The 26522-nt window shown below is 34.4% G+C and overlaps 1 protein-coding gene across 1 annotated transcript in view; it reads left to right on the top strand.

The window, feature by feature from the left end:
* Positions 1–26522, top strand: part of SEMA3A (semaphorin 3A) — a 479868-nt gene that overhangs the window by 68930 nt on the left and 384416 nt on the right. The window lies entirely within an intron of this gene.

Raw genomic sequence — 26522 nt, 5'->3', positions numbered from 1 at the left:
CTTTGTGTGAGATATTTAGGGCAGCCAAATTATTAGGAGAAATTAATTCTCTAAATAGCTGCACCTAGTAGCTGTTAATGTTAAATTCCATTAGATCATCTGACTCTTTGGGAAACTGATATTGAAGGACCAGATTCTAAGTATATTAGGCTTTTAGACCTTTACCCTCCATAAATATCTTGAAAATATTATACAGTTTGCCAAAATGAAATGTTGACTTAAACACAATAAAACACACATACCACACACACGTGCGCGCGCGCATACACACGCACACTGTGTCTGTGTGTATGTATGAGAAGTATTGAAGACTTTGAGACAAGTGATCTATACATTGAACCAGAGTCATCCACCAAAACCTCACCCTTCCAACTGATCTGATTTATACATCCCATAAACCCTATTTCTTTAATAAATTGTTGTCAGACAAGGGGTCTGATTACTATTTTACTTACAAAAGTTTAGCATTACTTTTCACATCGATCTGATTGAATAATAATGATCTACTTAATTTGAAAAGCACATGCCTAAACTAAACATTTTTATATCCTTATGATAAGGACAATTGAAACTTGTAATCATTTTAATTGGTATCCATTATATGTAAAAATTAACCTATTCTTATACTTTAACTACCATGTTTGCCTAGAAAAAGTTACTGTCTGTTCTTTCAACAATATAGAAATTTCATAGTTCCTATGCAAAATGTCTCCCTGCTTGGAAAGTATCTTAGTTAACTATAACTATATTGTTTGGATAATATAATATATATGTATATATAGATGTATATGTATATACACATACATATTATAATTTCCTTTTAATTTTTTTGCTTGCCTAAAATCAAGCATATTTCATTTGAATTATTCTTGTAATAACTAAAAGCTGTTGAAACATTCATATTTTCCTTTGAATGTGTTGTCATAATTACAGTCCTCTGGAGTAATAAAATTATTAAAAACTGGAAAGGAAGGATTGCTATATTTTAATGAAATGAAAAGAATTGTCAAAGACATAACTTCCCCAATTGGGTCTATATTCCATTTAGATTGACAGAGTAATAAATCCATGCTTCTCAGCATTTTGAGAGAGGCATTTACTTAGTGTAAAATTTAATGTGTACTTTAACTTGCTGTCTCTACAACTTGCAAGTAACATTTACAATAGCGTAAAGCTCCTGGAAGCATTTGATGGTGCCTGTGGTATTTTTATGCTGCTTGACATTTATTGGTGTTCTCATAAGTTGTGTTCAGAAGGAAACAGTCCACATTCATTTCCCTGCCTCACTTTTCTTCTTCTAACATCATTCCAAACAGCAAATTGTTAAGATGGTGTAAATGTTTTGACTGTCTTTTCTTTCTTTAATGTGTCTTTCTTTTATACACTTTACCGGGTAGGACATTCTCATATGAGAGATCATGTCCTATGTCCCCTTCCACACACAACTAAACCTTTTTTCAGCATAGACTTTGTTTTAAGCAATTCGAATTCTTAGACATAGCCAATATATGATTTTTTAAAAAAATAATGATATAGGCAAAAAGTAATGTAAAAATATCATTATTTTGGAGGCAGCTGGAGGGGCTGGGCAAGTAAACATAGCTATTCATGTAGAATTATTACAGCTTCTGCCTCTAGAAAGATAGAAAAGTGAAATGGTATTAATTGCAGTAACTGAAGAAGAACTTAACACTCCAGAATCCCTGTAACATGTAATCCATTTTTAGCAGATGGTAGATGCCTCACTTAGAAGCGCCATCCTTTGGCAGTGCATGTCCTCACATCTTTCCAGGGTCAGTCTCCTCAGTCTAGATGAGAGAGAAAGTACCTAAAGTATGGTTATTTGTTGATCAGCAAATGTTGTCTTGTGTTAAAAATATTTAAAATATAGAATAGTGTATGTAAACAATAAAGTCATAGTCTTTCAGAAGAGATTAAGAAAACAAATTAATGGTTTGACTATGAAACCTAGAGATAAAAGCTAAAATATTTATTTGAAAAGGTAAAGATTAGTGCTAGAAGGCATTAAGTTTAATATCAAAAGTTATTGCACCAAGTATATTGATGAGTTTCTCTCTGCTCATAGTCAAGGAGGGAAATGTTAAAGCTCATTAGGAGATATTTTTAAGTTAGATCAGTAAGAAGCCTATGATTTCATGAGTTAACAGTGGGAATGGAGGAGAGTGGTGTGGTGAAGATTTTCTTCTTTTAAACCATAAAAAAAAAAAAAGGTTAACCTAAAAGCAAAATAGCAGATCAAGTGAATATTTAAGTCCCTCTTAATCTTATAACTACATAATTAGTTAGTGTACTGTTAGGTTTGTTTGTTAATTTCTTAGATGTAATAAAATTTTTGTATTTGTGTGGTTCATTCACCAGATCAATCAACAAATACTTAGTGAAGGCCAACCATGAATCTGACATTTTCCTAGGACCTAGGTATACAATAGAGAACAAAACGGATAAAATGTTTGCTCTCATGGAGCTTATATTCACCTGGGAAAACAAAGACCAAGAACAAATACAACCTGCTATGACAAGGTAAATAAAGGTATAGGTAATAAATTGAAGTAGGAAATATCTGGGGAACAATATAATTCTTTTTTTACAGGGTGGCTAGAGACCACTTCTTTGGTGAAATAACATACATGAGGTAGGATGACTCAAGGTTATATACAGGGATTGCGCTTATGCTGCAGGAATAGCAAATACAAAGACCTCAAGACAGGAATGTGCTTGGTGTTTTCAAGAAACAGCAGGGAAAGCAGTGTGGCTGTAGAGAAAGAGGGGTATAGGAAGTGCGGTCAAAGAGGTTCCAGAGACCACATGAAACTTACAGTCACATAGTGACACACTCATATTCAAGTCTAATACCTATAAGTTTTTCGTAGTGTTCTCAGAGCATCAACACTGCAGGCATGTCTCCTTTCATGCTGTGCTTATTGTATATAAATCGTTCTGTATTTTACAAACTCATGTATTATGTTGCAGTGAATGAACATATTATGATGGTTACTGTGATCTATTGAAAGGCAGGTTTAATACTTCATTTGCATTATAATGCCAGAATCTATTACAATAGATGGTTGGTCAGAATATATAATTTCTCAGTAATGAGCAAATAATTCAAATCCTTTTTTACACTGAACAGTAGCACAACATGGTCAAGAGCACAGACCAGAGGGTAGACTGCTGAGGGTGAATGCTGGCTCTTTAGAGCTATATTTCTTTAGTTACCATGGGAATTACAATTAACATCCTAAATTTATAACAATCTAGTTTTTATTGATAGCAGATTAGCTTCAATACCATATAAAGCTCTACTCCTATAGAGTTCTCCTCTTCCCCTTATGTTGGTGGCACACATTATAATTTTATATACTGTGTGCCCAATAGTAGATATAATTATTTTATGCTTTTGTCTTTTAAATCACATAGCAAATAAGAAGTGGAGTTATAAACCCCAAACTCAATAACTACTATAATATTCTTACCTATAAACTAGTTTAGATTAGGTTATTGTAATACTCATTTCTAAGTTGATGCTTGGACATAACTGATTATTAAGAGCAATATCCAATTAATAATTTGAAAGGAATATGAAATTTTAAAATTGCAGTGTTATTTTAATTGACATCATTTAAATGAAAGCAGCAACAATGTTGTCCATGGTATTAAATAAGTATAAAATTAAAAAATTTGAATAAAATTTTTATGAAAGTTTGTACCTGAAATAAAACATAATTTTGTAATGGAAATATAAAGTAGTCATAGAATTTTTGTCAAGAGGAAATAAATTTAAAACTCATCTATATCAGTTTATTTTTCAGAAACTTTAAAGTGAGTATTCCTATATCCTGTCCTATAAGTAATATTTTACACAAAAATATTCATTTTTTTAAGCTCTTCATTGGAATATAATTGCTTTACACTTTTTAATCAGCTTTTGAGGTACACCAAAGTGAATCAGCTGTGTATTTATACATACATACATCCCCATATCCCCTCCCTCCCGCGACTCCCTCCCACCCTCCTTGTCCTGGCCCTCTAAGGCATCACCCATCATTGAGTTGATCTCCCTTTGTTATACAGCAGCTTCCCACCAGCCATCTATTTTATAGTTGGTAGTGTATATATGTCTATGCTACTCTCTCACTTCATCCCAGCTTCCCCTTTGTCCCCCCCACCCCAACCCTGTGTCCTCCAGTCCATTCTTTGCATCCAGATTCAAAATCTACAGGAAGGTTTTCATCACCTTTAGAGTTCCAAACCAAACAACATTTTAGCTATCCATATTTATCATAAATTTACATTTTGTAGTAAGTCTTGTAATAAGTACAGAGTATCTGAAATAGGTTTGAAATGTTTACTTGTATTAAGTAGAACACTACTAAGTCACAATATAGGTAAAATAATCTTTATTCATGATTGAAGTATCTATTTCTAATGTAGGCAAATTAAAAAGAAGTTCAGCAGAGAAGCTAAGTTTGAAAATACTATAGCCAGTTACAATGCTCATGCAAATTAGGATTTTTCAAAGGATTGTACCTTAAAAATTGCAAGTACCATTGGGACCTTAGTGAAGAAGCCAAGAACTGAATTTTATTCCTCCTTGGAACAGAATCTTCTAATTAGTCTGCTATATCAGAGCTGTTTCTCCCAATGCATTAAGAATGACCAAAAGCCTCTGCATCAGTTTCCCCTTTGAAGATTTGTCCAGTCTTTCTCCAAATACATTTTAAATTATACCTGTCCAATTTCAAATAAAAGGAAAAAAACTTGAGAACATTTTCAAGTTCCTATATCTTTTCCAATCTGGTATCTAATTCAAAGTTGATAGTCTGAGATAACTCCTGTCTATCTTGTTTAAACCCAAAGATCCATGTTTGAAATATTTTTTCCCAGCTTTAAAGCTTTGTGTTTATGAAGTAATTGCATGTGACTATGACTTCCTTTTAGAGATTCTTATCAGCAAGAGATGGCCAGCAACGACAAAATGAGCTTATACATGTCCTGCCGATAACAAAAGATATGGAAGGTTTTCTTAAATAAGTGCAAACAAATCTGGATTACGTGGATATACCTTTTGAGGCTTGTGGAATTAGGCCCACGTTATGCTTTAAAAGAACTCCTATGAGTTTAGTTAACCAAATAGAAACTGTTGGTATAAATTACTAAAGATATACAATGTAACATTATTAAATTAGCATATTAAATTAAATTATTGAGTATTAAATATATGCTAGGTAATTTGGATGCTATATCCGCATCACTCAGCTGAAAAAAGTAAGCACAGAGTGTGCTTAAATTGTCCAATGATACACTGTAAGTAGCAATTTTGATATTTGAAACCCTGCTAACAAACTCTCACTCGAGAGCCTATACTCCAAGCTATGCTCCTTCCAATGGCTAGAAAACCAGGGCCAATGTACAAGCAAACTGATATCATTTAAAATTTAATTAAGAGAAGTTGCCAAAGCAAGCCAATAATCTCATTCTTCATGTCTCCAAGCAGCTTATTTTTTTAAATTACAACCTATAGAGAAGTTGGAAGATTAGCAGAATCAATACCTATATAACACATCAGCTAGAGTCTTCAGGTATTAACAGTATCGCCACATTTGCTTTCTGCTATCCCTGAGCAATATTTTTCTCTGAATCAATTGAAAGTAACCACAGACATTATGAAACACAATTCCAAACTATTTCAGCATATATATTCTAAAAGCTAAGATATTCTTCCACATAAATGGGAATTTCGTTATCACACCCAAGAAGTTCAACCTTGACACAACAATGTCAAAGAAAATTCTGAAATTTAATAGGCAAAAGAAATTTCTGAGTTTCCTTTGGTACTCTTAGAAATACTAAATGGTAAATTTGGTAAATTTTCTATCAACTAGTCTATTTTAACACTTAGAGTTTAAAAAATAGCAGAGCTTGACTTGTCGATTTTGTCTGCACAAATGCAGTGATTTCTATTTTTAAAAAGATAACCCTGACAACTATAGGATATTGCCCTAGTTTTATATCTAACCCGGCAGTGTTATTTTACTAGTCCTTAATAAATTTGCCTATAGAAACCTAGTTCCTCATATAATCTTTGGTCTAACTTTAAAATTTTACAGACTCATTGATTGATAAGCTAGATAAAATCTTTGACATGTATTTATTTTATATTTGTAAGTCATGTTTTTAATTTTTTGAAAGTTACACTTTAACAATAATCTTATCTAATATACAGTTCTCATTCAAATTTCCCAAAGTGTTTCAATAGTATTCTTTATAGTTCTTTGTTTATTTGTCTTAATCCAGGATTCAGTCAAGGAGCCTACACTGTAATTGTTTTACATGTCCTAGTTTCCTTTAACGTGAAATAATAGTCCTTCTATTTCATCCTGTTGCTTTTGTTTCTTATGAAATGGACTTTTTTTTTTTTTTTTTAAAGAAAGCAGCCTAATTGTGTTATAGAATGTTCCACCATCTGGATTTGTCTGTTTAGTCACGATTAAATTAAGGTTAAGCAACTTTGGCAAGAATACTACAGGTGATATTGTGTCCTTCTTATTATATCAGATTCACTTCATGATAAAACTATCTTGTCTCTTTTCTGAAAATGCTAAGTTTGATCACATGGTGGTTAAGATGATTTCTGTTGTGATTTCTCTATTGTAATGTTTCCAGTTATTGAACATATTTATCAAGCTATCTTTGAGGTGTTGCTCTGAGACTATGCAAAGATCGCATTCTCCAAAAACATTTTAGTCAGCGATTTAGCATGTTCTGATGATTCTTGCTTGGGCTAATATTACTCTGGTAGTTGCAAAACCAAGTGTTTTTATTTTTAAAATGTCAGTGTTTATGAGCAATAGAATGGTTAAAGGAGCTCAGGATCGGAGTCATAGATACAGATATATACGTATGTGCATAACTTCCAAATTTCAAAGAATGGTCAACAGGAGTATAAAACCATTTTTAAAAATATAAAACAAGTAAACAAGTATCACACTTTACTTACTTTATAAACTGGTGTCAAAGAAGTTACTCAGATTAACAATGCAGTGGTTAAGCCATGAATACCATTCTAAGACTCAATAAATATCAATTAATAGAGCGATCAGGGATCAGGAATTCATAGGGAAGAAGTATGAGCCTAATTTTCACCATCTGCTAGATTTGGAATAATAATATCTACTTCAGGATTAATTGTGATACTACATGTAAAGCACAGATCATATTTCCTAGAATGTGATAATGATTTTTAAATGTTAGTTATTTTTACTGCATTACACTGTCCTACCCATCATGTGATTTAGAATTTTTAATTTTTAATAATTACTATATGAAACAAAGGAATAGAGGGAATAAGATCTAGGCTGATTTCAGATGTTCCCTCTCTACATGTGCAATTTCATTTGATGGATTTGCTTTCTACGGTAGGTTCTGTTTCTTACCTTAACTCCTTTGTTCATTGTTTTAAAATGGCCCAGATAAAATGCTTGGAAAATGTGACTTTCATTCTTAAAGACATTCATTTAGAGAGGATATGGCAATAGCAAAATTATTCTACACATATGATAATACATTCTGTGATGTCATAAATGTGTTAATTATAAACAGTAAGTTCCTGAATGGAAGTCTGCAGTAGAAAGAAAAGAATATACAAAAAATTAATCACACCAGGATCATGTATAGCAAATTCATTAAATGAAAACTATTAAAATATTTCATCTGTTTGTAAAAAGTGGTATTTCTTTCCAAGGAAAAGTAACATTTGAAAATCAGAAATGGAAGTTTGCTTTGTGTATTAGAAATGTAAGTGCACTTACATATGTGTATGTGTACATGTGTGTGTGTGCGTGTGTGTGTTGGGAGAGAGCTGTGCAACATCCTTATGGAGGACACTTTTTAAACTTTGACAAACTTTATTTTTTTATAATTTTTTTATTTTAAGAATTACTATTTTACTTTAAAAAGGTCAGAATTTAGATTTAATATGACATTTAGCTAGCATCCCATATTACAGCCTCGCCTAATTTCACATTAATACTTATGACAAAATAGGAAAAAATTGCTGTTATAATCAATTTAGACAAACTTTTTAAATTTTGACTCATTCCTCTCTGGAGTATGATTGCCTGGGAAAGTGTCAACCATAGTGTTTGCTTCTGTTTATATTTTGAGTTAAAATGGAAGAAGTCATGGAGCTAGTTTAGAAACTTTCAAAATTCCTCATAGACAAATAAAAAGGCTTGCTTTTAAAATAATCCATCCAGCCTAATGTTTACACCACTTAGAGCACAACTACAAAGATTGCTCATCAGGAAAGGATAAAAGGAATGTAATGATGTTTCTTTGTAAATGATCTAGCTCTTATTTTATTTGCTTCTTACTTTGAACCATTTCTGTATCAAAGTCATGTCTACTAATGAAAGAGCTTTGGGGGGATTTCTGACTGACAGGTACCATTACTAATAAATTGCCTCAGAATGTAAAAATGTGACCCCTCAGGTGGTTCAACCACATTGCTTGCAAACTGTGACTAAGTATCAAATTCCAGCCTTTTTGCTAAGCACTCACTGTGGAACAATAGGCTCCACTCTTTAGTACTTTGGCACTGATTGTGTAGGTCATAATTAGAGATTCAGCTGGGGATGGCTAGAGAAGAATACAGCCGTGCAATTGGCTGTAACCAATCTTGACCCTGCTTGATCCTCACGCCTTAAAAACCTGTGACTTCCTGTAGCCGCTTGCATGATTCATGTATGTGCTTAACACTGCCTCCCTACCAACCTTTTCATCAGTAGACTTTTCTAGCCATTACTTTGCTTTTGTAGCCTTATCAAGGCATTCATGTTGAGCTATCCTATATAGCATCTAGGAGTTCAAAGTTTGCCCAGCACAATAAGAAAAGTCACCATGGGTTTCTTAGGAAAGAAGGTGAAAAATGTTGTAGAAATCATGTATTTTAAATAAGTGCACGTTGGAATTAGGGAAGAATTACAAGAGAATGGAATAATGGGGAGAGAGATACAAGGTGTCTATTTTATAGACTCCAATATGTTACCAAGATTCAATTTCACAAGTTTTATTTAATCCATCAAGATCCAGTTTACAGGTGGTCTATGACCTCTTGTTGAAAGAAAGAAAAAAGAAAATAAACTTGAATGTAAAATACTGTCTTTCCTACTCCAGCTGTTTCATGTTGACATGACAAAAAAAATAATAGCATCAGAAAAATTGTCAACATATGTAGAGAAAAACATGATTTTTCACTGGAATTTTTACATAGTCTTAATTTTTAAAAGTTTAATAAATTTGAACTCATCCCACTTGTTTTAATAGTAGAATTCAAGAATATATCCTCATACCCAAATATCAATATTTTAAGACATGGATGTACTTATGTTAGTAGTCTATGTTAGTAGTCTTTATATTAAACACATTTTTTTCACGTGTTTAATATAAAAGACAAATTTGACTGGTATTTTGGAAGTCCTATAATGGAAATCACAGGACATGTATCGTAATTAGGAAGCAAGGACTAAAATTCTAGTATCTCTCCAAGATCAATTATTCCTGACAATAAAATGTCTTAATATGTCCCACTCAAGTTTCTGCTTCAGTGACTGTTTTCTACTTGGCCTTTTAAATATGTTTAGTTGTTACAATAGAAATTCAGAGTCACGATTATCCTACAACATTATATAAAACAGACTCCAAGTAGTCTGCTACCATTTTTCTCCTATTCCAGAAATCGTGTCACTTAGGGAAGAAGGCTGTCTCTCCGCCTCTGTTGATGCTTCTGAGACATGGTTAGCTTTTTCTGGTAAACACATACCCACATACAGACACACAAATGCACACGCATTCAAATGTTTTTGAATACGCTGACTTACTATAGTCCGTATACATCTATCTTAAGATTCAGGGGCAATGAAAAGTTATACCCCCTGAAGAAAATCTGGGAGAAGTTCTATCTACTAGTTGCCACTGTGTGAATATAAAGCTAGCCTTGTAGATGCAAATATCCTGGGAAAATAGTCAAATGGCTTTTAAGAGTCCAAGTGTGGAGAAACACAAATACTTTTGAATGCTTTAAAGACATGGGGTTAAATGCTCCCCCAAGCAATTTGCTATTTCCGTGTTAATTCAGTTTGTAGAAACATATAATTAGAATCTCTAATACCTGCATTTTTCTTTTCTTTATGAGAAAAACATGTGGTAGTGCACAGAGCAATGGTTACACTGGGAAGGAAATCCTTTGTGGGGTAGTTTTATATCCCCTTTTGAAAGGCCACAACTATTACATTTCCAGCAGAAAACAAAGCAAAATAACACTTTATTCCTTTATTGGAAACTAGCACCTTTCCTTAAAACTAAAATAAATGCTTTCATGTAGCATTAGTAATTTTCTTCTTTACAGGTGTTGAACAAAGTAGCCTGGGGAGTGTGCAATCTGGGCTAGGAATTAAATCCAGGTTGTTTGCTTAATAGTATAATACATAAGCATATAGGCACGGGTTGACATTAAAAGAATGCCTTTTATCTTTATGGAAGAAAAATGCCTTCTGATGAATAACCGCAATCACTATTTATAAAAGAAAAAAAAGTGTATGTTTTATATACATACATATGTGTGTATATATATATGAATTATATGCATGTATATTACTGTATAAAAACATGATTCATGTGAATTTATGTTTTCCCTTAAATAGCAAACAGTTGATCATATTATACAAGAAGATAACATTACTTTTGTTGATTGTTGTACAGGACCACAGAAATAGTTAACTGTCTTGTGATCTTCATTTAATTTGGCATCCCCAGTAGGAAACTTGTCTTTAAGATCAATTATCATATAGCTAATGCTGCCTCATAATGTGATCTATATTAATCATTCTTTCCAAACACAAACAATAGAAACTTTTGAGCAAAGAATATTTACATTTCTTTAATGATATTAACACTCCTGTATTTTATACCTCACAATAGAAGAAACTTGACAACCATTGCACAATTCCCGAGAAATGAAATTAGGACACAGTTTTTATAGTTTCTTTCTAAACTAATTTATTTTAAAAATACTTGTTTCCACAAATCATATGCCACCAAAGCACAGTTTTTCTCACCTAACTTATTTGGTCCAAAAATGTCAGCGATTCAGAAAACACATTTGCTTTCTCCTTCTCATTTGGGAACAATTAAATCAATCACAAATAAGTTAGTTTTTTTTTTCTTTTGATTCAAGAAGAATTTAAAAATAAGTGTTTTATGTATTCAATACTTGGATAAATGAGTTTCAGGTAAGCAAGCAATCTTCAGCTATGAATCTCTGATAAATGCTAAGTTAAATATTAGTAATGTCAAAGTTACTATCCTCAAGTTTTGATTTGAAAACATTTGTGCAGTTGTAACATGCCAAGGAAGTAACACAAAATGGTCTGATGGGAAAGGTGACACTGGGATTTGTGTAGTGTGGCAGACCTAGTGTGACAGATTTTAGAGGGCTGCAGAAGCAAAATAGGACATGAAACTATTCTGTAACTGTGATTTCAGAGGCTGCCGTGAGGAATTGCCAGAGGACAGTGATGTGCTTGAAATGTTTGATACTTCTGAAATCAAGAGAAAACGCTTTTTTAAGAAGTAAATGGTCAGAAATGCCACATACCAGTGATATTAATCAAAACAAAAGTGAGAAAAAGGCACCAGACTCCTTTACGTTCAATGAAACAGCATAAAGCTCCTGTTATAGGTTCTGGGAAATTGGAGGCACACAAAAAATGATAGCTATTATTACTTTCAATAAGGAGGAGTGGGGTAAAAGTCAATTTTAGAGTCTTAAAAGACCAGTTAGATAGGAAAATGAGGAAGCAGCTGGGTTATACATGTGCTTGAAAGTTGAGACACAGGAATCAAACACGGATCATCAGTCAGCATGTCTTTTAGTTGCTCTGTTAGTTTGCTTATTTTTACTTTTCAAAATAACTGCCTCAGTCATTTGAAAAAGTAAATTGAATAAGACGTGGCTCAGCCAGCACAATGCCTGGCATGCAGGTGCAGAGGGGAAATAATGTTTTTGTTTCCCATGTGCCATTCCCGGTTTTATCAACTTTGCATGATTTATCTCATTTAATTATCACAAGCCTCATGGGCTGGGTGCCACTCTACCAGAAGTGGCATCTCCTTCTGTCAATTTACATATCAGGAAATGAAGTTCCACAGGGGTTAACTAGGTTTTTCAAAACTAGTGACCTAGGGGGTTTTGTCTGACTTCTCTCCACAATGCCACATTACATGTTAAAAGCTCCCCGTGCTTACATATGTATAAAACGTAAGGGGAAGAATTTCATGGAGAGTGCTATAGCAGAGGTTACAGAGTATTTTCATGGAAGTGCTAGAAGTTTCAATGTAATATAAACTCTTAATAAGTGTTTATTGAGCAGGTGACACACAATTGCCTTTTCTATATATCACGCATGTGCCTTTTCTGTGCATCACAATTTTAATTAGAGCTGGACAAGTGAAGTAACAATAGGATGAAGTAGATTATTATTTGATATTATGAGCAAAGCTGTAGCTTTTTACAGTTTTGACTTTATGACATGCTCTTTTTCTATGCCTTTAAAAACTTCTAGGGACTTCCCTGGTGGTCCAGTGGTTGAGACACTGTGCTTCCAGTGCTGGGAGGGGGGCACGGGTTCTGTCCCTAATTGGGGAACTAGTACCCCACATGCTGTGGGGCATGGCCAAAAGAAACCACCAAAAACCAAAAATAGTAAGTAAATAGATAAATAAAACCTTCTATTATAAACTTGGAAATGTAAATCATTAACATTTTGAAAATCTGAAACAATAACCATTATGTTTTTGTGTTTCCTTTACAAAAGAACATATATGTCGCGTTGCCATTATACAACCATTTGGACACAGAATGAAAAATAAAACATACACCTTCTATTAACTTATATTGGACAATGATACAATGCATCATCAAAAGTTAACACATACTAAATGCTTATTGACTACTGTTTACCCTGCTAAGAATTTATCCTTATTTCACATCTGATGAGGTAAATATTGTCTCGGTAAGGAAATCAGGGATTAAAATTTGGGTCCTATATAATTTCTCTAAGGCAAGAAAGTAAAATAGAGAGTATAAAGATAGAAAAGAAAGAAAGGAAACTTTACTCTTCTCGTGATTTCTTCTTACGTGCCAAAGCTTCAACCAGGAATGCTTCCCAGCTGCATTTATTTCAGCCTTTGGAAGTTCGCTTCATTTAGAGAGTCAGTTGGCAGGTAAATTCCTTCCCTTTTGGTTTTCCTGGAAACAAATATTTTATTACACCTTGGTTCCTGAAAGATAGTAGTGCTAGATATGGGATTATAAATTATAATGCTTATTTTCTCTCAACATATTGAAGGTGTTAGAATATGTTGAGAGAAAATAACTTCTAGCTTCCATGGTTGTTACATCAGTCTACTGCCATTTTTTAACAAAGGGTTTATCTTTCTTGTCATTTCTAAAATTTTCTCTTTGTCCCTGAGGTTCTATTACTCTTTTATAGTACTATAATTACTATTATACTACTATTATATATTTTATTGCTATACTATATCTTACCCAAATTTTTTTATCATTTACCTTGTTAGTGATTTTTAGCTCTTCCAGGATAAAACATTAGATTTAACTTATTCTGTAAATTTATATTCATAATTTCATCATATCTCAAAATTCATAGTTTTAAAATTTTCTTGTCAAATATTGCCTTTACTTCTTCTGTTCTTTCTACCTGGAATTTCACTTAGGCTTACATCAGCCTTCCTCAATTCACTTTCTGTGTCTCAGAACCGCTCTTTGGTATTTCAGCCCCTCTCTGTGGATTGCCTCATGAATATTTTCTTTAGTTTATCTTCCAGTTCTTGCTACCACCTTGAGGCATTGAATTCTTTACTTTACTTTTTCCATTTCTAAAACTTTGTTTAGGTTCCTTTTTAAGTCTTCACAGACATTTTAAAGTCTCTTGATCGTCACTCAAACTTTCATGCTTGTATTTTCTGAAATACACGAAACATGAATATTTAAATTATTTTCTTATACATCTAATATATATATGTAATTATGTGTTAGAAGTATATATACAAGTATACTTATGCTAGTTTTCACTTATGGTACATTTTCCCTCTATGAGTTTCTTAGGTTTTATCTGTGTGTAAGAGTTTGAAATTGAAGTTAAGATTTACTAATATATATTCTACACTTACTTGTGTCAGTTGTCTGGGAGTCCCCCCCCCTCCAACTAAACTGTATAAAGTTGAGGAGAAAATCTTCATGAAGACCAAATTATGGTTATGAATTCTCAAAGGATATCATTTTCCCCTCACACAATACCAGTGGCATGAGAAAGTTTATTTACTGTTGCTTCTGCTGTGGGTTTATTGCAGATGTAATCCTTTGAGAACCCATCTTTACTGAGCAATCTCCTATCATATACTCTACTTAAAGTATGCCCAGGGCTTTATGTTATGTCTTGCATACCCTGAACAGCCATCAAAATATAAAATTAAAGTCCCCTAGGGTTTGGAGCGTCATTATAGGGTAAAAACTGGCTTTTAAGCACACCTAATTCCTAGGCTTCCATTTTCACTGTTTTTAGCCTCTGTGGATTTTTAAATTTATTTTCACTACAGAAAGGCATTGAAAAAGATATTTTCTACATTTTCTTTGTAAAATGTAACATCAAATAAAAAGATATTTGCTTATTTCTTTTTATTGGGAGGTGCATTATGTTTTGTCTACTTAATTGTCACATTGAAAATCCTATTTTCAAAACTTCAGTTACATATACCTTTTCTTGTTATTATATGTTAACATTTCTTTCTATGTATTAAAGGTGTAGATTTTAGTTTTTAAAATTTTTATTCGCTGTTTCAGTCAGCTGTCAACTATGATTCATACTGATACTGGGCTCTCTGTTAGAACTGATACAAAAGACAAAAGAATGTTGATATAACATATTTATGAAATCAGCCTCTAGAGAATTAGGTTCCTATGAATTATACTTCAGAAATTACATTCCAGTTTTACCTTAACTATTCTTCAAAGATTAGCAAGCAATATACAGAATGCTATGACCTGTTGATTTTATAATGAAAATCTTTCTTAAAATGACAGTCTGTAAATGCTTGATTTTCCAAATCACATGGTGCACATTGGGGTAAGGTTGATTTAATGATCTGTCAGCATTTATCAGTTAAACTGCAAGTATCAAAATACCTGATCAACAGTGGCCACACAGTATAATATTATTTATTGTTTATTTGAAAGTTGTCTGGTGGTAGATTGTTTCATGAATGGTTCAGTGGTTAAAGAATAATACAACTCACCTATTTTCTTTCTAATTTTTAGTATGCTGATTATTTGTCCTAATCATTCTTTTTTTTTTTAAGCTCTTTATTGGAGTATAATTGCTTTACACCATTGTGCCAGTTTCTGCTATACAACAGAGTGAATCAGCTGTATTTATACATATATCCCCATTTCCCCTCCCTCCCACGACTCCTTCCCACCCTCCCTATCCCACCCCTCTAATCCATCACCAGTCATCGAGTTGATCTCCCTGTGTTATGGAGCAGCTTCCCACTAGCTATCTGTTTTACATTTGGTAGTGTATACATGTCAGTGCTACTGTCTCACTTCGTCCCAGCTTCCCCTTCGCCTCCCACCCCATGTCCTCAGGTCTGTTCTCTACACCTAATCATTCTTGAATCTTGGCTACAGATGGTTTCCATAGCTCTAAGAATCACATTATCAAGGCAGAAACAAAGGGGAAGGAGAGATACCAGCAAGCTATTTTCTTTTATTTCTTTGCAGTAAATTATCTTTTGAACAAGACCCCAGTAAAATTCTTATTCGGTTACTTTGGTCAGAAATAGGCTACATGACTCCCTTCAAGAAAGACTATAAGAATGAAAATCTGCTGGGAATCCATAGGGGGAAGGAAGTTGGGAGTGTACTGAGGGCAGCAAACTAATGGTATCTGCAAGAGTTCCACCACTGGCCATTCAACATCCATACTTGTTGTACATGGAAGATGCTCACTTCGTCCACAAGGGAGACTACCCCAAAGGTTCATCCATTTACCGTTTATTACACATGGCTCTTTTCCTACAATGAGTGGGTGATGTGTGTACTCTCTGCATGGTTAGATGCGACTGCTCATGATCCAGAGACTGAGTTAAAACCGAAGGTATTGCCTTTACCACGTACAGTATACAAGAAGAAGAAATACTATAACTTAGTTTTTCCATTTTAAGTGTGAACAATTGGAAATATGCAATAATTGCTTTTGAGAGCATATATCTTACCCTGCTGTTTAGTAATGGCAGGAAATCCTATCCTGGCAGTGCAGTAAGTTTCCTGATTAGCCAATCATTCTGTCCCCACTTCTGTTCCAAAATCTTTAGTTCTATCACCAGCGAGGGGATCTGTCCTCTATATTTTCTTTCCTATCCGTGTCTGAATCAGTTGTTCCTTCCCGAGGATCCACTGCTTTAGCATCTCTCTTTGATGCCACTTTGGAGGCTCAGGGATCCCCACAGATGTTTCCTAGCCAGATTTCCTATTTTATTGCTATATACTTCCCTCGAATTTTAGTAGATTCTAATTTTTTTTTGCTTTTAAGGTGCTTCCATGGTGCAATAGATATTTGCTTTTAATCAATTCCATCCTCCTGTATCTATGGTCAAAATAGCTTTAACATAATATTTAAGCTAGGCTAGGTAGACATAACTTGCAATTGGGTCTTTGCTAGAGGGTGTGCCCCCTTGATGAAAGGTGCTGGGGAGAATCTGAGACACCTCCTTATCATACCTCCTAATGAGACTGAGGTTTCTATGCTGGCACTTATACTAGCTTCAAGTTGGCAAACAGAGGTTGGCTTTTCTAATCGTGCCAAGCTGTGAATTATGAGGGTGTACACTCAGTCAGCCTCGATTGCAAGCCACAGGCAGAGAGTGTCTGGCCTCAAAGAGGAAGCAAACACAGGCCAGCATTCTGAGTTTTAACTACTCATTCACCAGCAGTTCAACCTCTGCTACTATATTGTCTACATCAAAGTAGTTCAGGCACCAGTTGGAGCAAATGTTTCACCAAAGCTTAACAAGAATCTCTAAAAAGTAGGAATTGTTGATTTCTGGCTCCTCTTAATCCTATTAGCAAACAATACCACATTTAGAGGCACTGGCATCAACCCAAATCTCCTCCTCTGTTGAGGATATGAATTGGCACTCATTGATGGCTTGGGAATCTTATTGATGATTTGGTACCTCTGCATTAGAATATCTCGTTAAGTGTGACTTTAATTGCTAAGTATTCTGAGCAAAGTAGCACTTCAGGGAGAGAAGATATAGAAGACAGCAGGAAAACTGGATAGTGTTCTCACAAACTATATTTGTGACCAGAAGGACCATTTCTTATTACTAGTAGTAAAGGAGTTAATGCTCTCAATATCATTAAAATTGACCTATCAATTGGTTCCCAACTGTTATAATGGTAATAATTCTTGGTTACCTCCAGCTTTTTTCAGTTAGCTCAATATATTAGAAGTATAGATAGAAAAAAATCTTGCTTTGCCAGATGTGCAGGAGGATTCCTACCACATTCCACTGGGATTGGAAGTAGCTTTACAAGTCTCAATAGAACTTAAAGACAACCAGTGGCTGCACTTGCCTTATAAATACAAAATGTCTCAGAAACACAATCATCTATTTTATTGTTATTTTTATTTATTTTTATTTTAGGCAGAGGATACTTGTGGCTGTTTGGTTACACAATAATCATGCCAAACTGAGTTTAATAAGTCAACATATAGAATGAGATAGACAGAACAGTTAGGAAATTACCTATATTCTTTTAACCTCAGCTTGCATCGGCAATGTTCAATTATGTAAGTTTTTGAGTGCCCTTGAATGTATTCTAAATATTTTTCAGGCTATAATTTCTTTCTCTCTCTCTTTTGTTTTATATGCTTACAATTATATCTATTTTGTTTCATGCTTAAACATTCCTTCATCCTCATTCTGTATAAGTTTAGTCATAAGTTTTAGAAAATTACTGTCAGTATATGGTGGCAAAAAAATAGGTGGAATACATGTGCATTTGAGTACACAATTTCTTTCTTTACCATGATGACCACTTCAATGTTTCTAAGTAGAATTCCTTAGCTACATAATGGATCTTATGTTACGCATAGGAAGGGTATCTCCAATCAGTATTCAGCAGGTATGTTTAGGATCTCTGTATGGTTTTATTAAATATGACATATTAATGTTGCCAAGACTTCGGAGATTTGTGAATTGTTTTCCTACCAGCACGGGTTAGACTACTCAGAAGCCAGGTGTGTACCGTTGAGTTACACAATTACATACTTGAAAATCAAAAGGGGGAAATGAAACCATAAAAGCTGAGTAGACAGGAAAGGCAAATGCACTCTCAGGGCGCATCATTGCATACTTCAGACTCACAAAAGAGCCCTCCCTCCTACACATAGTGGATAGGGAAATCAGTGCATCCCATTGACAAGCAGGGAGAAATACAGGGAGGTTAGATTCACTCTAGCAATTGTCTACCTAAAAGTGGAGCAATTCCAATATACCTGGAATGTCAAAGTCAAAATAAACTTTGATTCTATTTTATGTAATCAAGAAAACACCGACTATTTTTTTCCTCACTTGATTGGTACCTGACAGATAGAAAGAAGCTTTCTTTGAAGAGAACTTCACCACCAGCATTTCTAATCCTCATGGTGTGAGAGAGAAATGAGCCCTTGCTCTTTTTTCTTCCTCCTCCTCATATCTCCTTTTCATAAATTGTTCTTTGTAATGTGTTCCTTTGTAATTAGAAAAAGCAATTTTGACTTTGATACCCTAGATTGCTACCTATTATCGTAACAGAAAGTAAATGTTCCAACTAACTATTACACTTTTGTTTTCGTAATCATATTAATGAAGCTTTATTTCTACACAGCCCTTGGGGAAAACTAAGCAATCAAAGTTTTCCTGGGATCATACAACAGAACTGTAGGGAAAGTGCTTCTGAGACAGTTACCGGAAACTAAAATTTCCTCAGATACAGTACCACTCTAATAACCTGCTAGCTACTAGAAAGCTTATTTATGTTTGCATCATTTGTGTTTTCATTCCTAGGTCGTAGTATAGTTTCAGACCCATAGAAATCATTTAATAAATAAAAGACTATTCAGTTTTCCTTTGTATTTTGCATTGTTATAGAAAGTTGTATGAAGAATTGCTAATAGTCACAGTCTGGTCATTTAGAAATATAGAGAGCTGTATAAAATTAAGATACTGGAAATTAAACAAAAAATATTCTGGGATCCATTCAATAAATGGTCTTTAGTGTAATCAACAGTGCTCTCAATCCTTGGCCCAAAAAATGAAGAAAAAAAAAGTGCTTAAAAACAGCATGGATTCAAGAAGGATTATCCTGTAATTCTTTCAGTCTTCAAAAAGCACATAACAATTTCCACCACTTTTAGAGAGAAGTAGAGAAGCAATAAAGTTATGGTTACTTAACTACCAACTTCCCTAAGAACATCTAAATAGAAAACAGCTTAAGAGTCAGGTAAACGTTTTGGAAAAGCTTTTTAAACTCAGATTTCTTACATGAGCTAAGAACCTACCTGTCAACTAACAGACTTTTCCAGAGACATTGAAATTCAAATATTTTGAGATCAGAAAAAGTCTGTTCATTTTTTTTTCTTGTTTAGAGTAAATGTATACTCCACTACAACATATCATTTGTTTTTAGGGTCATATTGTAACATGGGAAATAATTTGAGTTCTATTTTCTATCTGTATTTACCATGATTCTTGTAAATAGGTCATTTCCACTGCACACAGGTGGTAAACTTATGTCACATGGTTTTTATATAACAGCCTAGAATAGCAAGACCTGAACAGCAGCATCTAATGGTATCATGAAAATGATTGTAAACATGCCTGTTGTTGCAGATGTGAGTTTTCTTTCTGCTGATATACATTCAAATTGTTTGGTAAGATCAAACAAATGTAGAGTTTTAATATGTCAAACACGTCTACATTCTAACAGGTTCTGTTTTTAAAGAGACCTGTTTCTTTAGAAGTCAGAACAGCTATAAAAGAGCCAGACTACAGATCAGATTCAAAGTTGAAACTCATTTTCTCTGATTAGGGCAGAATTCTCTGTATCTGTATCATTTAGCCAACAGTTTTCAAAGAAAAGAGATCAAACAGAATAATATTGCAGGTATTAAATTAAGATGATGGAGGCATTTGTGTCTATTAATTAACCCTAATTAGTTTTAGGTTTTGTCCAAGACAAAATTAAATATTTTTGGTCTTTAAATCTAATCTGTCCTTCTCCTAACCTTTTCACCTCTTCATCACCATCGCTCTTCCTCTAATTTATTAATTTACTTAGAATAGTGTCACACCACATGTTCTAATTTTCAGACCATTCAAAATTAATTCTTGGGAAGCCAGTTAAATCTGAAGTTCTGAAGCAGTGGCTTTATTTTTTTCCAGTAACAGTAAAATTAGATTTTTGTGGCAACTTACCTAATGTGATATTTTTTAATTTTAGCAGGAAATTGTTAATTAAATATCTATATTATTTGTATGGGAAAATGCACATAGAGTGTGTTTCCCAGTTAAAGCTAATAACCATCAAATACTTCATAGATGTCTGGTGTTTTCTATAAATTATCTCATTTAACCTCGCTGAACCCAAAAATCACAGAGCTATTAAACCAGGATTATCTAAAACAAAGAAACTACACTCTTAACCATTAAAATATACTGCCTTTTAAATTTTTCATTTCAGGTAGTGTTAGTTACAGAAACTTCTTTCTTTAAATCGGTCGATATGTTATAGTCTTCTCTCTACAAAGATGTAGGAGGTTTCCTCTCTTGTGGAAGAGAGTAACAGTCACCAAATATTCTATTTTCTTCCCTACATTCCTATGTCTATTACAATTACTTTGAACCACAGACTATTTTTGGAGAACAAAGTGAGAGGAGTGTCATGTGAATTATTTCTAGGATAAGATAGTGAATATTTCGGGTACCATTCATTTTCTCTCCTGCTTTGCTGTGTACCTAGAAGGGCCTGTGTTGTGAACCCAAAACATTAAAACAGCATGGGTCACTGAGTTGCTGCAAGGTGAACAGTGTCCAAAGGATTGCTCAAATATGCAATGAAATCAAAACGAACCAGAAGTAAGCCTTTGTTGTATTGAGCACTGAGATGTGGGCATTGTTTCTCTCTGTCTAATGTATCCTCCCTCATTTGTCTGTCTTAGCCTATCCTGTTTATTGTAGAAGTTGGTAACAGAAGTGAGGTGATAAAAACCTAATATGTTTGGCATTGACTTAGTGATTCAGTGGTGGATGAGCTGAGAGAGAACTGATATTAAAGGCTTTAAAAAGATGGCGATTTATTTCCCACAGTAGCAAAGCATTAGAATAATGTGAGCAGCAGATCGTGTGCCTAACGAAGGTGGGACTGTGGTTTGAACCACCAGGATGTTAATAATGTGTGTGATTTGCTATTAACTCTATTCAGCAAGGTATATTAAGTAATAAATGGGTTCAGAATAGAACTGGCTACTTTGTAAGCAGAAGTGAAATGGGTAGAGAAAGTCTAATACAGTCCTTCATTGTTGGTGAAACAATTGCTAATAAATGCTGAGTACAAAAGTCTTTACAGATAAATGTCTGGTAATATATTTCCAACTGATTAAATTGCCTCAAATCAAAGAACAGGTTAAGAATGTAACACTCAATAATTTGGTAAAATGATTCAGGGCAAAGATCAGATTAACAGTGTGGCTTTGCCCGGAAATTCAAACAGCTTCTGTGTAACCCTGTTATATACAGAGAATGAATAATGGAATAAAAGAATGGAGAGGTATAAAATAGAAAAGAACTGGGTGTATTCTGGGTACATGGAGAAGACTGGAATGAAGCTTACTGGATTTTTTAAAAGTCCTTCTGGTAAAGAAACGGAGTTTCGAAGAAAAAAAAAAAGCTTAAAGGCTTTAAATGAGTCTAAATTCTCAAACTTCTATGAGCAGAAAGCTGGCTCAGAAAACCCCTCAGGTTGCAAGTAGAGTATATTCCTCCAAACCCACATCCAATGAGAACAAGGATAATGGGAAAGAAAAAGCATCCTTAAAGATGGAGCCATGAGGTACAGAGAATAATGGACGTTCTGCAGGCTCCCTAAAGAATCTAGAAACCATGGAGGAAAATTCCCCATCTCCAGTCTAGGACTTCTCACAGTGCCTGCTCGTGCAGACCTAAACATCTATGTACCAGTGACTGAGGTATGTCTCAGTCTTCTCCTTTCCCACTAGTAACTGTCTGTTTCTGTTCCACCATTATTAAAAGTATGTTTTTATTATCATTTACTACTGAGTGTTCATGTACGTGTATGTATGTGTATGGATAAGTTCTCTTAACTTGTCTTTTTAGTTTATAGGTATCAACTAAAAGTACTGGGCTTCCTAGGTGGCACAGTGGTTGAGAATCTGCCTGCCAATGCAGGGGACACAGGTTCAATCCCTGCTCCAGGAAGATCCCACATGCCGTGGAGCAACTAAGCCCGTGCGCCACAACTACTGAGCCTGCACTTTAGAGCCCATGAGCCACAACTATTGAGCCCATGTGCTGCAACTACTGAAGCCCACATGCCTAGAGCCCGTGCTCCGCAACAAGAGAAGCCACGGCAATGAGGAGCCAGCACAACACAACAAAGAGTAGCCCCCACTCACCGCAACTAAAAAGAAAGCCTGCGCACAGCAAAAAAAAACCCAACACAGCCAATAAAATAAATAAATATATATATATATATATATATATATATATATAAATTAAAAAAAAAACAAACCCAAAAGTACTGACGTCTGAACCTGATAAAGAGACATATATCAGCTAGAGGTCTGGGTGAGCCACAAGCAGAGACTGGATTGGACCTTTGAGTTGTCTCACTTGGACAGTAGTTGACTGTGTTTCTTTGTACATTAATGGTGAAAAAAGGATATTGGGTGATGGAAACAGTCCTCAAATAATGCTTCCCACATATTCCATCGGTCTTCTATATTCCCTTGCTCCAGAGGGTAGGTGGAGCCAAGAACTACGAAAGCTGATATGGTCAATGAAAGGTGAATAGAAGTGACACATAAAACTTTCAGGCTCCCTCAAGAGTTTGGCTCATATTTGATTTTCCAATCTCTCTCTCTCCCTAGCTTGGCAACAAGTACTTGTGTTGAGATAACAGTCACATGATTGAAGTAGCCTGGATCCCTGAGTTGCTGTACAGAGAATAATGGTCTTGGGATGTTATGGGATCCACAGTGCATTTGTGGGAATGAGAAATGGACTTTTGCTGCATTAGGCCTCTGAGGTTTTTTTTTTTAACTTCTACATAACTTCACCTTTCTGGTCTGAATACTACTACTACAACATTTAATGTAAATTTTGGAGAGACATACTGCTTTCTGGTTTCAGACTGAAATAATGTTTAATATTTTTAGCAGATTTATGTTTGTTCATTTTCATTCTTACATATTATAATAATTACAAAATATATCTTCTGTTCTGAAGTCACAGTGCTGGAATTATTCTCTATGATTAGGGCTCTGTAATACATAGGCCCCCCAAAAATTTAACACATAATAACAAATCAAAAATAGTGTGAAACCTGCAGATGATAATTATTTTTAATTTCTCAATGTCATAGAAAAGTGATCTCTGCCCTAACATCTTAGCAAAAATAAATGGAACAAGGAACCAATGAGTTATTTAAAGGACTCATTAACTTTCACATGACCCTATTTGTAATTGAGACAGTTGTGTCCTAGAAGTACCCTCCAAGAAATGATTAATGAGGTTTCCAAACATTCCGAATTGACTGACACGGAAGGGAATGATCCCGTTCTTTAGTCCAGGCAAAAGGGAAGGCATCTCAAATAATTCGTGAGAGTGTCTCATATTAAGCATTTAAAAATGTAATTATTTTTCATGAAGTTTAAAGAGCTCAATAGACTAGGTCAGTAAGGAGGTACATTTATCAAAGCTTTTCTCTAAATTGATCAAAGGTACAGCAGAGTTAGATATAGAAATCTTTTAACCTCACTCATATTAGTAGCAAACTTTCCACAAATGCATTATTGAATTGTACAAAATAATTTACTAGATTTTTCCTGCTGTTTTGTTCAATGAACGAGTTATAATTTTATCTAAACCATAGAAGTTTGAATGGCAATCTGAGATGTTTGATCACAGTAGATGGCTCATTTGAAAAAATTATAATTAGACCCCTACTTGTATTATACACTAGGACCCAAGGAATGGAATTATGTGCATCACTGGTTAAATCCTGTCCTTCCCTAGTATAAGTTGGCTATAGCTGTAAGTTTAAAGTAAACTGTTAAAAGTGAATTTAAGAAAATGTTAATATAGCAGTGTATTGTTGCAAATGAACTAAGAATTTTTTTTTTCCGAATTAACTTTAGAAATTTCTTTCTGGTTAAAGATGAGTGAACAGTTCTTATGTTTTATCTGTGTAACCAATACCCCCTTTTTGAATTTTCTATCTAGTAAAGTGTAAAAATTAATTATTGTGTAGTGGGAATATTCAATTACATTTTACCCCATTTATTTAATATTCTCTAGTAGAGAAGTACATTGGCCTAATATACATCTCTTGTTCATTTTTTTCAGTTTCTTCAATATGTATTATAAATATAACTTGAATTTTTCCTGTTCGTTGTTCAAATTAATAGCTTTCCACGTAGAACAAAGATCTTTTAAACTACTGTTATCCATGTATTCTTAGACTAAAACTTTAGAGAGAATTCTTTTTAAAAAGATGTAATGACAAAAATGTTTAATAGATGTTCTAGGAAATCATTCTGGTTCACTTTACATGCATTTCCTCAATTACAAGGAGCATGATTTCAATTTTCCCTTATATTTCACTGTAATCAAGAATGCATTTTCTTAAAAGAGTTAACTTTTATGACATAGGATATTTGTGCACAGTTAAACTAACTGTGATTATAATACCAAACAGTATCTAAAATGGTAAAATTATTACTCATTCATCCCTATGAGATTTTTCTTTAGACTGTTTCTGTTACAAACACACACACACACACATCAAATCTAAAGTCTATATATTTTTTTCATAAATTTATTTATTGGCTGCATTGGGTCTTCGTTGCTGCACACAGGCTTTCTCTGGTTGTGGTGAGCGGGGGCTACTCTTCTGGGTGCACAGGCTCCTCATTGCCGTGGCTTCTCTTGTTGTGGAGCACGGGCTCTAGGTGCGTGGGCTTCAGTAGTAGCAACACATGGGCTCCATAGTTGTAGCACATGGGCTTAGTTGCTCTGTGGCATGTGGGATCTTCCTGCAGCAGGGATCAAACCCATGTCCCCTGCATTGGCAGGTGGATTCTTAACCACTGCACCACCCAGGAAGTCCCTAAAGTCTATATTTTAATTAAAAATAGCACATGAATTTTGAAAAGAGAAATGCAAACTTAAATTTTTTTGTAACTTTCTGAATCAAGCCAATGTTTCTTTAAATTGACATTATCTTGATTTCCTCCACTAATAAATAAATCTCATACCTGGTCTCTTATCTGCATGTCCCCATTTCTTTTTGTTGTTTTTCTTTTAGCAGATATATCTAAAAAATCTTCCTAAAATATCAGTTAATCCCTGAAACTTCCTTATTCATATTGGGTTATCTCATCAAGACAAAATTCTCTGTCCAACTTTTAAGACCCTGCATAGAATAACCTCAAAATATTCCATCACTTGTATTTCCTATTAAGAATCGTTTCACTTTTGCTTGTTAGGGGTGTCTTCTTTCATGTTCTTCTGTCAGAATTTTAGCTTGGACAAGAAAAGAAGGGCCATACTGGACAGGGCTGGTTTTGTAGATCACAGCATTTAGGACAATGAACCCAAATATAGGTCAGTAAATGGAAGATCAAAGAGGGGAATTTTGTGAGACAGGTGTGGCCAGGAGAGTAGGAGAGGGTGGTAGACAGAAATTGAGTGCCTTTAGCCGTTTGTTGAACATTTACCTTCCTGTGTTTGAGGTCTAAATGAGTGCCAGAGGGAGCTATCTGAATTAGATTATTTTGCAAAAGGTATCTGTGCCTCTTCTTGAGGGAGTCTCGATAACTGGAGACCGCACAAGAGCCGTCCACCTCTTGTCCTCCCTGTAAGCAACGACCACCAAGGGCGTTGTGTACTATTATTTGCATGAAGTAGGGGCTCCAAGATGAACTATTCTTATGATAATGGGCTTAAGTTCTCCAGGTGAACATCATGAGGAGCCTGTAGCAAATTAGAAAAATGATTCAAATTGAGGTCCTTTTTTTCTTCCCTCTCCACCTTGATGATGTTCCCAACCTTCATACTGAAATTAGAGTCAGCCTCCGTTT

Source organism: Hippopotamus amphibius, chromosome 4 (genome assembly GCF_030028045.1).
Source record: "Hippopotamus amphibius kiboko isolate mHipAmp2 chromosome 4, mHipAmp2.hap2, whole genome shotgun sequence".
In the NCBI taxonomy this organism is placed as follows: domain Eukaryota; kingdom Metazoa; phylum Chordata; class Mammalia; order Artiodactyla; family Hippopotamidae; genus Hippopotamus; species Hippopotamus amphibius.
The sequence above is the reverse complement of the archived record's forward strand: the minus strand, read 5'-3'. Positions and strand labels throughout refer to the sequence as shown.